Source organism: Chinchilla lanigera, unplaced genomic scaffold (genome assembly GCF_000276665.1).
Source record: "Chinchilla lanigera isolate Chin_1 unplaced genomic scaffold, ChiLan1.0 scaffold00036, whole genome shotgun sequence".
NCBI classification, from domain to species: Eukaryota; Metazoa; Chordata; class Mammalia; order Rodentia; family Chinchillidae; genus Chinchilla; species Chinchilla lanigera.
Genome location: NW_004955437.1, coordinates 16716277 through 16724893, shown reverse-complemented (window position 1 = coordinate 16724893; position 8617 = coordinate 16716277). Strand labels below are relative to the sequence as shown.

The window sequence follows — 8617 nt, the reverse complement described above, 5'->3', positions numbered from 1 at the left end:
CCGCGATGTGAGCCGCTGCCTGTCCAGCCCGGGCTCTGGCGAGGAAACTCACTTCAAAAGCAGCTGCACCGTGGGGGAGATTAAAGCCTTTGCCGCCTTCCAATCAAATGGGAGCCCGAGGTGATTGGAGGGTCAAGGGGATGTGACGCGTCCCGCGCCGCAGCCGCCGCCGTCGCCGCCGCTAGGACTCTCAGAGCTGGTTTTAATGGGCAGCTCGCTCTTCGCCGCCCCCCTGCTTGTCCCCTCCCTCGTTCCTAGCTCCGAGGACGAGGTGGACATTTATTCTACGTTTGCCGTCTGCCGCCTCCCTCTTTTTTCCTCCTCGCCGTTCGTCCTCCCTGTTGGAAAATAAAATGAAACCTTTTGGAGGGGTGTGTGTGTGTGAGGGGGGTTGTTGCATGTGAGGAATGGACTGCAGGGATGTCCAGAAGAAGCACCCGTGGGGCTGTGGGTACAACTCAGATTGTCAACTAGTAGGGCGAAGAGGAGGCCCGCACCCCAAATGTTTTTTTCTGTAATTGAGATCCCGCTCCACGAGGCCGCCAGGGAAGGAAAAGGTGTAGAGCGGGTGCTAGAGGAAGTCCGCCCGCCCGCTTTGATTTCCTGAGATTCCACGGAGGAGAAACCAGAAGCTAGAAGAGCAGCGGAGGCGGTGGCGGCTCATCCCGGCGACGTGCACCCGGCTCTCCGCCCTTTCTGGCCACGTGATGCCCGGGGACGAGCAGATTGGGGCAGGAGCCGGGGTCACATGTTTCCTCTGTTTCACACTCAGCAGCCCCCCTATTCTTACTCTCCCCTGCCACCCCCCCACCCCGCTTCTTCGGGTATCTCCACCCCTCCATCAATTGTCAATGTGCCTCGACCGCAATCAATCAGTTATTTGTCAGCTCTTGTCAATCCGCCTGTGATTTATGTCAGCTTTTGTTGCTGATTACAAGGCGGGTGCGACTTGAAGGGAAAAAGGGAGAGGGAGAGAGAGACACAGAGAGGAAGGAAGAGACTTAAGGGGAACTGGAGGAGGGAGAAAGAGGAGCCTCCTCCTGGGATGTTGGGGGGACGCTAAGAAAAAGAATGAAAGAAGGGGAAAGAGGCGCTCAGTGTCAGGAAAATGAATAGTGAGAGTAAAGTGCGCAGGTGCGCCCAGGGCGCTGAGATGGGGCGCGCAGGCCTGGCGTGCGCTCTTCCCTTCTCGGTGTAGGAGGGACAGATGCACTGTCCACCTGGGTGGACGCCGCAGAGTTGGGGGAGATAGGGGTACCCGAGACGGGCGGCGGCAACGTCTGACACGGGAGGTTTCCCGGCTCCCCGGGGTAACCCCGCGGGAATGTGTCAGGCTGTGCCATCCGGCCGCGGACCTTCCATAGTGTCCCGACCTCACACTCGGAGACTTCTTTCCAACAGCCGCGCCGCCAACGTAACCTCGAGTCCTGGAGGTTAATGGTGCAGTAACCAAGGGGTTTCTTTGATCCCCTGTGATCGCAGCGAGAATTGCAAGGCTGCGGGGAAGAGGCCTGACCGTACGTGTTCGGGGAAAACATGCCTCAAGCTCACTCTTCGCCGATCGGTCGCCCTCCCCAGTGCCCACTGCGCGCCGTCCTCGCTCCTCGGGACTGCTCGCTCAGAGGTCACTGGATGCCGAGCCGGGACTGCCCCGCGCGGGGAGAGCAGAGGGAAGGAGCGAGGGGGAGGGTGCTGCCGGTGGGAACGCGAGTTCTTCCCGGGAAGCAGAGCAGGACTGCCGCGTTCCCCTCGATTTGCACCGTCTCCCGGGCCATTTGGAAAGAAGAGGGAGGCGCTGAGCGTGCCGCGGTGTCTCCGGTCGCGGGAGCACAGTGTGCATGTACGTGTGTGTGTGTCTGCGCCGTTGCCTCAGCTCTCAGGGATTCGGTAGCGTCCGGAGCGAGTTCGAGGGTCACCTCCAGAAACTCTCAAAAAACTGGAAGAGGGTGAGGGGAGGACACACCTCCTTCCTCGGAAGGACTTGGAAGACTTCGCATCTCCCCTCCCCCACTTTTCCGCCAGGCTCTTCTTTTGTTGTCAAGTCCTTTTGATAAATGGTGGGGCCGGGAGCGCTGGGAGCCTGGAGTCCGTCTGTGCCGCGCGGGGCGGGGGCCGAGGCTGGAGGCCGAGTTTCGACCCGCGCGCACCCGGAGCGGAGCCGGGTACGCGCGAGGGTCCGGACTGGTACCTGCCCTCGCGTGCTCACCCCTTCCCCTTGGGCCACCCCACTCCCTTCCCCCTTCTGTCTGTTTCCCATTCCGCAAGCGTACCGAGAACTTTCTGGGGTGAGTTTTAGAATTTTCTTCTAGGCTATTTTTTTTTTTTTTTTTGCGTTTTAATTTTATCCTTTGATTCTTTGATTTGTGTGCAAATAAAACCCCCAGGACACCCACACCAGCCGCCCTGGGGGTTGGAGGCCTGAGGCCCAGCGGAGGCTCCAGGCGTTGATAAACTTTAGGAGATGGTAACTTGACTAAAGCTAATTTGGAGAGGAGACAGGAGGGGAATGAGGAGGTATGTGTGTAAGAACACACCTGCATTCATTCAAGGGGTTTGTAGGGTCTCTGCTCGGCCACCGAGAAAGGTAAGTCGGCGAAACGGTGGCGCGGTCACCCGCGAGGCTGTGAGGTTGCCCGCAGATCTTCGGAGAGCGAATCCCGGCTCTGGCTTGCGAGGGCGGACAGTCCTGGCTGCCTCTGCCGGGCAGCGTGTCTGTGACGCCGCTCTTGTCCTGCGGGCTTTAGTGTCTGTGTCATTGGGTATGTGGCTGCCTAGTTGTCAACTCGGGCCCATGGCAGTGCTCCCGGTGTCGCGAGCACAGTCGTGAGCCACGAGTCACCGCGGTCTCCCCAGAAGGCCCCGAATGCTGGGTGTGCGGACAGAAGTGGGGTGACCTCAGGCCGGGGCATCCTTCTCCGCTCTGTGGTCCAGTCTCCAGGCGCAGTTTTCCCTTTCCCCTCACTGTAGCAGCTTTCTTACTGTGCCAGGCAGCCCAAGGGAGACTATCCCAGCACCCAAAGCCCTCCCGCGCCCTCGGGAGCGGCTCGCGGGTGTGCGCTGTGCTTCGAGGGCGCAGGTCGCGAGTTGCGCGCGTTCCCTGTGCTTCCAACGCCACTCCAAAGGTCCGAGCGCAGGGGGGCGCCTGGGGGCCTGCGCGCCCCGGGCTTTTGGGAGGTGCCAGCATCGGAGCCTGCGCACCTCACGCGGGAGGCCGAATCCCGGAGGGCTGAGCGGGCCCGCGTGCTGGGGGTTATTAATTACTCCGCTGGGCCTCAGGCCTCCAACCCCCAGGGCGGCTGGTGTGGGTGTCCTGGGGGTTTTATTTGCACACAATGGAAATGATTTGTTTTCTCTAAAAAAGGAGTGGGCATGGCAGATATTTGAGGAAGGGGGTAGGAGGAGGAGAAGGAAGGGGAGAGAGCTGAGGAAAAAAGTTTGAAAATGCCTTGAACTATTCACTGTCGAGATGGCTAATCAGTATTGAGGCCGGAGGGCAGGCGGGCCGCCTTTCACCGCCGCTTCCCTTTCATCTCGGGCTCGGCGGAGGCGCTCAATTAAAAGCCTATCAGTTTGTAAGTAAATCAACGCCTATCAGAGTTGTCACATCAAACAAAACGATTATTATTGCAGCCCGCCTCCCCTATTAATCTCCCTCGAAGATAATCCGCCTGACAGGTCAGGCCCGGCGAGCTGGAAAGCCTGGCCCAGAGCACCCAAACAGTCCGGGACTGGCGCGCGCCCCCAGGGACCTCCCCACCCTCGTCCTGTTCGGCCTAGCAGTCCCCGGGGAGGGGCGAGAGCAAGAGCGCGCCGAGGCCCTTGGGCCCAGGTCCGCCCCACGCGACGGCGAGCGAGGCCCGGATTTGCCGGGCCATAGGGGACCATCCTGCGCCGCCACGGCGTTTTCGCGGGGTCTGGGAGGCTCCAGGCGTGCGGGAGCGGGGGCCTCACTGTGGCCTGCACTCTTCCAGTCTCTCTTTCACGGAGCCCCTTCCCTCTCCTGTTCCACCTTGACTCTCTCTTTACCCCCTTTATTTGCTTTTCCTTTCCCCCTCTCCTGCTTGCAGGGAATATTCCCTGTACGGCTCTTCAGTCTTCGTATACCGTGTAAATCACCACCTGCACAGCGACGCTGCCCGCACAGTACCTAGGGCGTTCTCGGCCGGGGTTATTTCTCCCGCGGCAGAGTTGCCTCGGAAGTGTGTGCAGTTCCCAGGATTTTATGATGAAGTCCTCCCCAATTTCTTCCGAAGCAGGGCTCTTCCAAGCGCTGCGCCTGTTTAAGGAATGAGTGCGTTGGAAGGGGAGTTGAGGGAGAGCGAGCGCATGCGGGGCGTGGGGCAGTTAGAGGGGTGGACCGTTGCAAGCGCCGTGTTGTGGAATTAGAATGTGGCCTTAGAATTTCACAGTTACAGCTCGAGATTGACAGCTACTTGGGCTTTGCAGATATATGAAGGAGAGCCTCAGGGCATAGAGACTTCAGCACTGGGCATGCTAGGAGGTGCCTAATGTCTTATAAGTAAGTACATCCCGACCACTGTTTCAGTGGCCTCTAATTGATGCCTTGAGGGTGGGTGGGGCCTGGATTCTGGACGAAAATCCCGGCCTTTTCCGTGGCCTCTGACTTGGAGCTTTGGAACACCTTGGGGTCAAGCACGACCAGCCCTTTTTTGCCCTCTTCCTCCAAATCCATAGTCCTGATCTCCTGCTGCCAGAGCCACAAAGAGCCAGGTGAGGGTTGGCTGAAGTGTTTGAGAAGGAAAGGCTACTGGGAGACTCCAGGCCCTGCCACCTTAAATGTCAGGTCCTTCTCTGGGCCTGCATGAAGAACTCCTAAGGCAAAGCAGCACTGAGCGTCCAGGCTGTGTCTGTCCTACTAGCAGGCCCGGGTTCAAGGCCATCACTGAACAGGGTCCTCCTCAGCCTGCTTGGGGTACTGAGTGGCAGAACTGGTGGCCCATAAACAAGGTTCCTTAAAACCTCTCTATTTGATTTCACTGTCCACAACTGACCTGGGAGGAATATTTATTTCTATACCCAGAAATATTGTATTGATACAGTGGCTCATTTATCTGCTTGCGTGCTTTTCTTAACTGGGTGTATTTCATCTCTGCCACACTGCAGATATTTAAGGAGCAGTAGATACTGCGTCCTTCAACTACCTATCGGAAATATCCACTGAGTGGTTATTAGGACATTAAGTTCTATCCCGGGCTCAGATGACACCCAAGCAGGGGCTGTAAAAAAAAAAAACAAAACTCGCTCTAGAATTTTTCCAACTTAATTATCTGTGCATACACTGGGAATTTAAGAGTATTAAATGCTTCTGTAAATCTAAATATTCAGATGTGTTGTGTTAGATGCCCTTGAATCCAGAAGCGATCAGTAGTGTTCGAATTGGATTGTGCAGCTGTTTGTAGAATTTTTATTTCTCTCTACTTACATGTGAATCCCAATCTAATAAATTCAACCTTGTCATTTTTAGAATCGACGGGATTTCTGTGGCTGTCGTTTGCATTGAATTTATCCGAATAAACCAAACTCTCAGGCATCCAGCAGAACCGGCTCTCCACTGGCAAGTTCTGTGCGCTACACCCAGGCCAGCCGGGGAGCGCGGGGTGCCTCCTGGCGCACAGGCGCGGTGGGTCCCACCTCTGAGGTCCGATGCACCAGCTGCATGCACCCTCAGCTCCAGCGGCTTCTCGCTGCTCAGCGGTGTCTGGCCGCCCCCACTTTGCCTACTGCCTCGGGAACTTGCCTGGCCGAGTTCGCCAGCAGCGAAAACTGAAAGCAAACTACTGCAGACGTAGCCCGAACTTTTCTTGACGCAAGTTTGCAACCGAGAATGGAGACAGCTTTGGGAGCGCACTGGGCTCGAGTGTTCGAGTGCGGGGTGGGGTGGGGTCGAAGAGGGCACCGGGTGGCCGAGCCTGGCCCGAGGCGAAAATGCTAGGGAAGCGCTCCACTGCGATGTTATTTCTTGGCAACTCTTCGGTTCCGGATGGTAAAAAAGGAAAGAAAGAAAAATAAGTTTCCAAATGCCAGGAATGCCCAGCATGGATCACACTAGCGGGCAACGGGAGGGGGCTGGACTTGTAAAAGTTGCTAAAAGCTTGCTCAGAAGTGTCACCCTACGAAGCTCAAGAAAACTGAGGACAAGTTCGCCTCCCTTGGTACAGAATGGTCAGGAACCAGCCTGGGCAGCCCCCTCCCCTCTTCTTTACCCTTGCCTCGAACAAGAGGTTAAATAACCACCCACCGCCGGAGCTGCAAACTTCCAGCTGTGCACTGCCATCCGCGGACGAGGCCTGGACACAGAGGGGTGGGAAAGACCACTCCTCCGCCTCAGTCCCAGCCCTGGGAGAGCTTGGCACCGGGATGGCGGGATGAGTGCGGTTCCTACTTGGCTGCTCCGACGCTCGGAGCCGATCCCCCAACTCCAGGCAGCCAGGGCTTTTCCCCGGGGCTGCGGATTTAGGGAGCCCGCCGAGGGGCGCAAAGTGCGCGCGCGGACTGGCGAGGGGGCAGCCGCTCGTCTCGCCGCGGGGCCTGTCGCCGGGCTGGCCGCGGTGGGTGAGTGATGAGGGCAGAGAAGGGCGCCCATAAATCGTGGGTGTCAGGGCGAAAAACTCTCTTTATTGTCTGCGTGATGGATGGGCCCGGGGACGAGACACCAAATACTTCGTATCGCCTTTAAATGGGAACACATTTTCCGCGGCCATAATTCATGTTTTTTAAATAGAAAGTTTGAAATGTTGCCTATATTTCACCGGCCCTGACATATTTATGAATCGCTCCCTGCATGCAAATATCATTATTTAAAGCGCCAGGGAGAGTGCGGGGGAGGGGAGAAGGCGCGGCCCCGGGGCGTGGGGGTGGTGAACCCGGGAAATGTCAGTGGAGGGGGGATGTCTCCCTAAAGGATGGGGCTGGGGAGGAAAGCGCGCTTCTAAGCTGAGCGCGCCCTGGGGCTTCCCTCTTGCGGCAAGACAGCGCGCGGCCACGGGGGAGGGGAGTTGCGCGGTTTGGGGCGCAGGGCAAACCCCAGTCTCCTATCTCTAGACCAAGAGATATTTTGGGTCCCTCTTGGAGGGCTGGATCCAAGCTGAAGGCACTTTTTCCAAGAAAAAAGTTAAAAAAAAAAATTAACAAACGCAAATAATAACCCAACATGTTTCATGTTCTTTGCTACTGCATCGATTTTATTGATTTTCATTCTGCAAACCTGGGATTGTGCGCACCGGGACCTGGCCGCTGTCAGAACCCAGTCACCGCAGGGGGTAGGTGGGGGGACAATCCTTGGGTACCACCACCCCATCCGCCCCCATCTAACCGCCTCACCACCTCCCAGGCACCACGGAGATTGCGCAAGACGCGGGGACACAAGTGACCCGGCCCGCAAGGGCTTCAGTCCCGCCCCTTTTCTCCCCTAGAGCACAGCAGCGTTTCCAGGGTCCGCGTCCACCCTCCCGGATCCCCTACTGTCAGAATAATCGCTTTGGAAAAAAGCTGAGGCCAGGCTGTCGCTTCTTCCCAGTCATCCTGCCCGGGAAGCGCCTACACCTGCGCCCCTACTTGCCAAGACTTTACCTGTGCGGTCCTCAGCCGCGCCTGCGGCCGCGCAGATAACACAGAAATGGTGGGGAGGGCGGGAGAGTGGGTGGGTCAGAGAGCATCACCCGAGAGAGCCAGAGGCGCGGACGCAGGTGCGTGTGTGCAGAGCGGAGGCTGGGGCCGTGGCCCAACCCGCTGGCGGAGCCGAATTGCACCGGGGAGATCCGGCCGGGGGAGGGACGAGGGGAACGCTGCTGCGGCAGGAGGGGCGGGCCCGGCAGCACTTCCGCTGGAGGTGGGGCTGCGGACTGCCGCGCAGACCCCGCCTCCCCGCCGCGCAGGCCACGCCCCCGCTCGCCGGACTCCGCCCCCGCCGCCTGGGCGAGGGATTTTAAATCCCAGCCGGAAGCCTGAGGCAGAACTCCAAATAGCTTGGGGAGGGCGGTGGGTAGCTTCCTTTTTCCTGCCTTTTTAAGTCCTAAGAACGGAAGAACCTACATGCTAGCAACCTAAGGCCAAAGACGCATGTGAGATTGGTTCAAACTGTCATTTGGGGGTCCTGAGACCCGGCTGGCCCAGGGACTCCCAGTCTTTCTCTGGGGTGCAACCAGATGTTCCCTGGGACAGGAAGGAGTACAGTTGGTGCCTCCTTGTTCTTGAGGAAGAACAAAACCTAAAACTAACACTTTCTGATTGTTCATTTTGTTCCAGGCAGTGTCTAAGAACTTGGAGTTAGGCCCTCACAGCCGCTCTTTGAGGTGGGTACCAGGAATGTTCGGCGGCGTATATAAGGAGATCGAGGCACGGAGAGGAGTCGGCCTCGCCTTACTCCCATCCCTCCTATGTCCTCTTTCTTTCCTTCAGATCTCCAGCACCCCAGCCCATTCCTGTGGAGGAGCCTTCTGAGGCTTTCACTTCTCTGCCGAGGAGAGTGACAATAGGACCGGTTGATGACCCACGCTGTGGAATGGGCTCACCCCAGCTCCCGGCCAGCCCCCAGCTTCCTGGGAAAAGAGGCTCGGTGTTTCCCTGTAGTCCCAACTGAGGACAGTGTGCTCTTTCT

The 8617-nt window shown here is 57.9% G+C and overlaps 1 protein-coding gene across 1 annotated transcript in view; it reads right to left on the bottom strand.

The window, feature by feature from the left end:
* Positions 1–198, bottom strand: part of Znf503 (zinc finger protein 503) — a gene marked incomplete in the record, with an annotated part of 4064 nt that extends 3866 nt beyond the window's left edge. The window contains 1 exon segment of the mRNA XM_005389916.2: positions 1–198.
* Between the last annotated feature and the right edge of the window lie 8419 nt (positions 199–8617).